At 46.4% G+C, this 8847-nt stretch overlaps 1 protein-coding gene across 1 annotated transcript in view; it reads right to left on the bottom strand.

Annotated features, from left to right (window-relative positions):
* LOC146199669 (ornithine decarboxylase-like) overlaps nucleotides 1–7550 on the bottom strand; it is a 50285-nt gene extending 42735 nt beyond the window's left edge. Inside the window, exon 1 of the mRNA XM_084595175.1 lies at nucleotides 7487–7550. The gene's annotated coding sequence lies outside the window, so the exon portion shown is untranslated. The remainder of the gene's footprint in view (nucleotides 1–7486) is intronic.
* Between the last annotated feature and the right edge of the window lie 1297 nt (nucleotides 7551–8847).

Consider the following 8847-nt stretch of genomic DNA (forward strand, 5'->3'; position numbering starts at 1 on the left):
TCTATTCAGCCTTACAGATAAATCATGTAATCATGCATTGGCCTCTACTTTAATATTACTAAGATGCATGCCAGAAAAAAAATGCACTGGTATCATCTGCATATAAAATTATTGATGGAGTCCTTGAGATGGCAATCACATCATTTATATAAAGAAAAACAATATTGGACCCAAAATAGACCCTTGCGGAACACCGCATAATAATTGTCTAGGTTGTGACTGATTACCATTTAAATATGTATACTGTGGGCGACCAAGAAGATAACTACGGATCAGATTTACGGCAACTCCTCGAATGCCATATAATGATAGCTTATAAAATAAAATATCGTGTTTAATAGAGTCAAATGCCTTTTTGAAATGTAAAAAAATTCCAACCGTTAATTGTTTGTCATCCATTATAAAGTATTTTTCCTTTATATTAAGCAGCGCCATTTCTGTTGGCTTGTTCTCACAAAACCCGAACTGTTCTTGCGCAAACATTTGTCTCTCGTCAAAGAACTTACACAGTCTGATTTTGATCAAATGTTCAAGCAGTTTAGAAAATACAGGAAATCCAGATTGTAAAGAGGAAAATTTACATTCGAAGACGAAGAAGAAGCTCTGTGCGCTGTCGCCAGTGACATCACTGTCGGTGTGTGCTCTGGACCTACTCGTACGTGGACTGTTCCTAACGGGCATCTAGATTAATCACCCCCATCCTACATTTGGTGGAGGAGCGGGGTGGAAACGTCGGTCCTGGAGCTCCGTAGCCGCACTATTCCTGCACCTGCCACGCCAGACAACGTCTAACATCAAGGCATGCAGGCTGGTCTAACTGTCATCTGCGCCGGCTCCCTTCGCCAGCGGGACCCGGCTATCTTCAGCGGGACCGATGAGCCCGATGTCGAACACTGGCTTACTTATTACGAACGGTTGAGCTCAACCGTTCGTAATAAGTAAGCTAGCCTTCGACAATAAATGGGACGAAGAAACTAAATTGAACAACGTCATATTTTATCTCACAGGCGTGGCAAACTTGTGGTACCGTAAACATGAAAGCGACATCCGTACGTGGGCTTCATTTAAAACAACGCTCGCCGAAGGTTTTGGTTGTCCGGCTGTCAGGAAATTGCGCGCCGAGCAGCGCTTGCGTGAGCGGAAGCAGCGGGTCGGCGAAAGCTATACAAGCTATATCGAAGAAATCGTCGACCTGTACAAGCGTGTGGACGCGAATATGTCAGACGATGCAAAAATCTAACACGTCTTAATAGGTATTGACGATGACGCCTTCAAGATGTTATCAGCGCGCAACTTGCGTACCGTCAATGAAGTCTGCACGCTCTACCAGAGCTTCGAGGAACTGCGCAAGCAGAGGGTGTTGACGCGTCAGCCCCAAGCACAGGTTGAATCGCATGCCGGACTGACGCCCGCAGCCGACAACCAATCGTTGCAGCAGCAAATTAAAGCATTTATTCGTGAAGAGGTGGCGCGTCACCTTTCCTTGCTTCCTAGCCCTCAAGAGCAGCCACACCATTTGGCCCCGGCATTGCGGCAGGCTATCCAGGAGCAGGTTGCTGAGGCGCTTCCACCTGTACATCCGCCATCAGTTGTCGCTGCTGCTCCTCTGACTTACGCCGACGCCGCTCCTATCACTTATGACGATGTCACCCCATGGCAGTCGTCGGTTCTTTGACTTTACGCCGAAATGGTTGCACGACCCCGGCCGCCAACTTACACTCTAACGTCTCTGCCTGTGCAAGCGCTAGCACCCTATTTTCGACCGGCTCCAAGACCACGCAATCTCTGGCGTACGACAGACAATGGGCTGGCTGGCATATTTCCCGCTATTGCCGAAACCGTCTCCCGGTATCACCACCACCTACCCAAGGTTCTGCGTACTGGTCTTCGACGCGGATTGCAGCTCAACTTAAAGAAATGTCGTTTTGCCGCCCGTCAACTGACCATTTTAGGCCACGTTGTCTCCAAGAAAGGGGTGTCTCCAGACCCGGCCAAACTTCGTACTGTCGATGCATTTCCCAAGCCGAGATCCATCAAAGACCTTCGCAGCTTCTTAGGCTCGTGCTCCTACTTTCGCCGGTTCATTCGAAACTTCGCCTCTAATGATGCCCTTTGACGCACCTTCTGTCGGGCAGTTCCAACTTTTCGATCTGGTCACCGTCATGCGATGATGCCTTCAATACGTTGCACCGAACCATCACGACACCACCCGTCCTGCGTCACTTCCACCCTACGGCCCCTACTGAGGTACACACCGACGCCAGTGGTGTCGGTCTCGGCGCTGTACTTCCTCAGCGGAAATCTGGATTTTCTAAATACGTCGTCGCCTATGCAAGTCGAACGCTCACGAAGGCGGAGTCAAATTACTCGGTCACTGAAAAAGAGTGTTTGGCAATAGTTTAGGCTCTGACCAAATTCCGCCCTTACCTTTATGGCTGCCCATTTGAAGTTGTGACCGACCACCATGCGCTGTGCTGGCTTTCCTCCTTGAAAGACCCATCCGGCTGTCATGACAGGTGGGCTCTTCGTCTACAGGCATTTGATGTAAACGTAGTCTACCGCTCTGGCCGCAAGCATCAAGACGCCGATGCCCTTTCTCGCTGCCCCCTTCCAACTGACGTCGCCAGCCTTTCCACCTTGGATGCCTCGGCAACGTCACTTCACATCATTGGCATGCCCTCTGAGCAGCGGAGAGACCCCTGGGTCACTTCTCTTATCGAGCTCCTCTCAGATCCATCGGCTGCTTCTCCATCGCGTGAGCTTCGCCGACAAGCATCGCACTTCGCCATTCGCGAAAACCTTCTTTATCGCCGTAACCATAGTGCTGATGGCCGCAAATGGTTGCTAGTCATTCCCCGCCGCACCTACGCTCACAAGTCTGCGACTGCTTTCACGCTGACCCACGTGCACAACGCGGCCATGCGGGAGTGTTCAAGACATACCATCGCCTACGTTTACGATACAACTGGAGGGGCACGTACAAATTTGTCCTCAAATATGTTCGCTCATGCCTAGTCTGTCAAAGTCGCAAGTCCCCTAGTCATCTTTCTGCAGGCGAGGTGCAGCCGTTACCTTGCCTATCAAGCCCCTTTGATCGCGTCGGTATTGATTTATAAGGCCCGCTCCCGTACACTGTCGCTGGAAATCGTTGGGCCATCGTCGTGGTTGACCACCTGACGAAATATGCAGAAACCGCTGCCTTTCCATCTTGCACAGCGTCGGACGTAGCTTCATTCATTTTGCAGCGATTAGTCCTACGCCACGGCGCACCTCGTGAACTACTCAGTGGCAAAGGACGTGTCTTTTTATCTGACGTTGTTAAAGCTCTACTGAACAAGTACCACGTGCATACTTCATAGAACCTCTACCGCCTATCATCTGCATACTAACGGACTCACCGAACGCTTCAACATGGTGACATGCTTTCTAAGTATGCCTCTTCCGACTATTCTGACTGGGATCTCCTTCCATATATGACGTACGCATACAATACTGCTACACAGTCAACTACCGGTTTCTCTCCATTCTATCTTCCTTACGGCCGTCACCCCTCTGCTCCACTAGATACTATTCTTCCGTACCAACCAGACGCATCTGAGCATACCGCTGCTTCCGAAGCTGCCCGACACGCAGAGGAGCGCCGCCAAATTGCCCGGTCTCTCACAACTGAAACCCAGTTAAAGAAATCCCGCCGCGACAACCATCAGACGACACCGCAATTCTCTTCTGGCAGTCTTGTGTGGCTCTGGATTCTATCACGGACTTCCGGACTATCTTCGAGATTTATTTCCAAGTATCACGGCCCCTACCGTGTCCTGGAGCGCATCTCTCCTGTCAATTACATTGTGGAACCGCTGACGCCCTCACCTGATCTCCGTCGACACGGCCGCGAAACTGTCCACGTCCAGCGCCTTTACCAATAATACGACCCTGCCATTTTACCTACGCCGTAAGTGGCCAGGGTGGTTCCTCTTTTCCCCGGGGACCCTTGTAGAGAGGAAGATGTACATTCGAAGACGAGGAAGAAGCTTCTGTGCGCTGTCGCCAGTGACATCGCTATCGGTGTGTGCTCTGGACCATGTCGACCTACTCGTACGTGGACTGTTCCTGACGGGCTTCTACATCGCCTAGTACCTCTAAGAGACCCCCATCCTACAAGATATAGGTCTATAATTGTTTATATTGTCATTATGGGCCACCTTCGTGTAACAACCACGCTGGCAATTTTCATAGCATCAAGAAAAACGCCTTGCACTAACGCGTTGTTACATATATGCTGCAACGGCAAGCTGATTATATCTGCAACAGCAATAATAGGTTCGGCCTTAATTTCATCTGCGCCTGCCGCCATGTATTTATCCATGTTTCTAAGGAATGTGAGTACTTCATGTTCACTGCATGGATTCAAGAATATGGAACCTCCAACTGGAGAAGCAATATACTGATCAATTTCATGTTTCTGTCCTGTTTCTGAGCTTATTCACCAGAGAATAAGAAATGGACATTAAACGTGTCTGCCAAAGCAGCACCACTACATTCATCGTCATCGAGTATTAATGTACTAGGAATATGGCATGTTTTCCTTCCATTGGGCTCGCTAGAACAATTCCAGATTTTCTTAGGGCAGTTGAAGACTGCTGAAAATTTGTTCTTATAGTATTCTTGTCTTACTTTTTTGATGTAAAAACCACTTATTTCTAAATATTTTGTAATCCTTAAGTATGTCTGGATCTTTGAATCGGATGAATTTGTCAAAAACTTTGTCGCGAGTTTGTATCCGTTGCTACAATTTTCTTGTTATCCACAGCTTTCGAGACTTTTTATGGGGTTTTCCCACTGTCAAAGGAAATTCAGTATCATACTTGCTTTTTTGCCATTTGAAGGAAGGTATTGTATGCTATACTAGGATTTAACTCACTGTAAACATCACTCCAGGCAATGCTCTCTATCATTTATCTAAACGTAGCCAAATTTTCTTAATTGAAACTGCGATACACTATCCGGTGAGTTGGTAGCTTTCGTTTTCTTACCTTCCGAGGAAACAAGCAGAATCAAGGTAGATGGTCGCTTAAATCAAATGTGATCACACCTAACAGAACTTTTGATAAATAATGATTTGCAATACACAAATCTAATAATTTTTCCCTCTCTAAAGTTATTTTTGTTGGTGACTGAATAACGTTGGTACATAGAAATGTATCAATGGCTACACAAAAAAGACGTCGTGGGGGGTTGTTTGTAAAAAGATCAATGTTGAAATCCCCAACAAGAACTACAGGGATGTTTACGATACAAGCATATTCAAGAAGATCGCGTACAAACTGAATAAATTCAAAATAACGGCTTGAGAGGCTAGTTGGTGCTGCATCGTATTCAGATATGTGGCGCAAAAAACACAAACACAAGAGAAGATACACAACACTCGCGCACTCCAGCGTGGTATGAGTTACTGGGCGAAACACAGGTGTGGGGTAATAAGACAGTGAGAATTTGTGACTGTCATGTTTGGAAGAGGTATTTGGTCTGCGAGGAAGAAAGTGCCACTATCCCCCTGATAAAGAAGAGGAAGAAGAGAAGAAGAGGAAGATGAGATTGGTCAACACCAGGTTTGGACGATGTTAAAGTCTGCGAGGAAGAGAGTGCCATTATCCCCTTGGCAAAGAAGAGGAAGATGAGGAGAAGAGGAAGATGAAATGTGCCTGAGTGTAGAAGAGGAGACGTGGTGAAGAGGAAGTGTTTTCAAATTCTAATTACAGTTGGTAGTGTGCGCGAGTGTTGTGTATCTTCTCTTGTGTTTGTGTTTTTTGCGCCACATATCTGAATACGATGAATAAATTCAGTACTTTCACTAGATGGGAGCCAATAAATGCAAGCAACCAGTGTTCCCGAGCGTTTCATAGCAACTGATTCGTAGAGGTGACAAGAGAAAAATCTGATCAAACTTCGTAGTCAAGATTTTCTTTAACGTACAATGCAACGCCACCTCCTCTACGATTATCTCTGAACACACATTCAAATTTATATCCAGGGAAAAGCATAACTTTTTCACTCGTGAATCATGTTCCAGTGTACGCTAGTATATCAAATCTATTATTCGAGGAACCCAAAGCTGTTCAGATTTCAAATTGCTTATTTTTTATACTTCTAATATCCGCATGAAAGATTGACATTCTGTCGTTTTCGTGAACAAGGCAACTGCGCACCAAAGAATTAAAAGATAAAGCATCGTAGTAAAGAGGCTTTGCTTGTGATGCCATAAAGAAACAGAAATAAAGAAACCGATAAGTGAGGCCAAAGAAAGGCGACGCCCGTTTATATTATCTTTTCGAGGTCAGCCTCGCATGCGATCCATATTGCCGTTTCACCCTGGCTCTCGCGCACAAACAGCTTTCCATTACTGTTGCAAGCATATTCATACCGCTTTTTTGTAGCCCTTGACTTCATCAACGACATGAACCTTTTGTTTTGCGCAATTAAGTTGTCAAGGAAGTAGACTGTAGACTGAGTTTTTCGCATAATCTGCTTCTTTGCCATCCATTGGTCCTTCATTACATTTGAAGAAAAGCGGACCAGAAATGCCGCGGTTTTTCCACGTTTAGCGGGCAGCCTATGAAGGCCTTCAACGTCGTGCTCAGCCAACTGAGGAAGCTCTAAGTCCAGTGCTATAGCATTCTTTTGAAGCAAGTTTTCGTTTTTGGATTGGGAAAGCTCACGTACTTCCAGGTTATTTCATCTGATGTATTGTTCTAGGCTGTTTATTTGCTTCAGCACTTCATCGTACTGATCTGAAAGATACTGAACAGACTTTAGCATGCTTTCAACTGTCACTTCGATCTGATAAAGGTCATCCAACTTTTGTTTAATTGTGGGTAATTCATCGAGCTTTTTATTAATTTCTATCAATAGCCTTTCAGTCAGAGACTGCTCATTCTGTACCTGTGTTACATTGTTTAAGCCTCGAGTGGCTAAACTACACATGTTTGGCACTTCCAACTTTTTTTCGGTATCTGTCATTGCACTGTAGGCAGTCTTGGTCGTATTGGAACAGGCGCCTAAATGATAACCGTGCTGGCACTCTTAACAGATTAGGCACAGGCCTTCTGCCTGAAGTGACTGATTACAAATCAAGGGTAAATGGGGTACGCTTCAGTTCGCAGATGAGCCAACGTTTCGACAAGTGGACTTGAAGTGTCCCAGACGAAGACAAGTCCACTTGTCGAAACGTTGGCTCATCTGCAAACTGAGGCGTGCCCCATTTTACCCTTGTTCAGTTCTTTTTCATACCGTGCAAACCATCTTCTTCTTTTCGTTCTACCTGATTACAAATCAGGCATATATCAGAATCGAGATCATCCATACACTCGCCATGGAACGCTTTCGGTGCAATAAGAAACAACTACCGGAACAGAGCAGGCACAGACACAAGCAGCGGCGGCGATCGGCAGCAGCGTTTCTTATGACTTTAAATGTGTGGAAACACACCAACCTGCAAAATGAAGAATTTGGAGTTACGCCCTTGTCGTTGATGCGTCCGCTGTTGCTGTTGCCGCTGAGCAAGTGTGGGAGGCACAGGTGAGTCTCGTTCTTTTATACGCTGCTGGCTGGCGCTGTCATTATCTTGCGGTGCCGGTCGCTGTCCTTCTTGCTTGTTTAATCCAACGCCGCATTAATGATTTGCAGTTACACCCTTGTCTTTGCTGCTTCCGCTACCACGCTGAGCAAGTTCGAAGCTTACGACTGCATTTTGATTTTTTTTTTCGGAATAATGCAGGCGAAAATTAGTAGCATAGCGATTATTCGGGTATCATGCACGTAAACCGGGATTCACAAGAGGTGCTGAAGGCCTGTTTGTCAAGTACTAAAAGACCTGTGTCAACTTAACGAAACATCTGCATATACAACGAAGCGTTGCCTTTGTATATACCCATTGATGTCTATCGGACTATAAGATTGCATAACCAAAACTTTTCCTTTTCTATAAGTGCACTTAACACACATTTATTTGCAAAAAAAAAAAATGAAAATTTACTTTTATTCGCTTTTACAGTATTCGTCGCACCAGCCATTGGGACTATTCAGAAACGTTGCATTTTTTATGTCAAGGGGAATGAAAGATAATATAGTTCCGCGGACGTTAGAACGTTACGTAATGTTAAGTTACGTTACAAGCGCTGACGCTTTTTCACTGTGAAATCTTTTGCGTCAGATGCCGTCGAGCACACTGGCAGAGCGTGAGTATTACTTTTTCAGGTCTGTCTCATAAATTGAGCCATTAGAAAACCACCTTTAAACATCATACCTCCCCTTTTATGAAACAATGTGTAGTAATCCCGATCGCCATCAGCTCGCACGCCAACCCGAAGAGGTAGACGAAGTGGAGCCGGAGCCAAGGCCTTGTTGGCACTGCACTGTTGGTTCGAACGCTACCCCCATCGCTTTGGTTTGCAGACGTTGCCTACGGTCTTGGTGCTCCAATAAACACCTTGCACTTGGTGAAGGTGTCTCGGTCGTCGCCCCAGTCCTCCTCGCAAATTTCACCCTGGAACTTCGGAACCGCACGCTACCGCCTTCGGTCACAACCATGCAGGACGCTCCCAGCCAACCATCGGCTCCCATCCCTGCCACTCCTGCCACCATCTTCTGTCCCGGGGCGCAACGCCCCCGTGACCCACCTTTCTTCAGTGGTACCGACGACCATGACGTTTACGACTGGCTGGCTTCTTTCGAGCGCGTCAGCACTTACAACCGCTGGGACGATTCCATAAAACTGAGCAACGTCCTCTTCTACCTCACGGACGTGGCAAATCTGTGGTTTCGAAACCACGAAGCCGATCTTTCGACGTGGTC

This window comes from Amblyomma maculatum, chromosome 2, assembly GCF_055883805.1.
Source record: "Amblyomma maculatum isolate TAMU_Amacu chromosome 2, ASM5588380v1, whole genome shotgun sequence".
Classification (NCBI taxonomy): Eukaryota; Metazoa; Arthropoda; class Arachnida; order Ixodida; family Ixodidae; genus Amblyomma; species Amblyomma maculatum.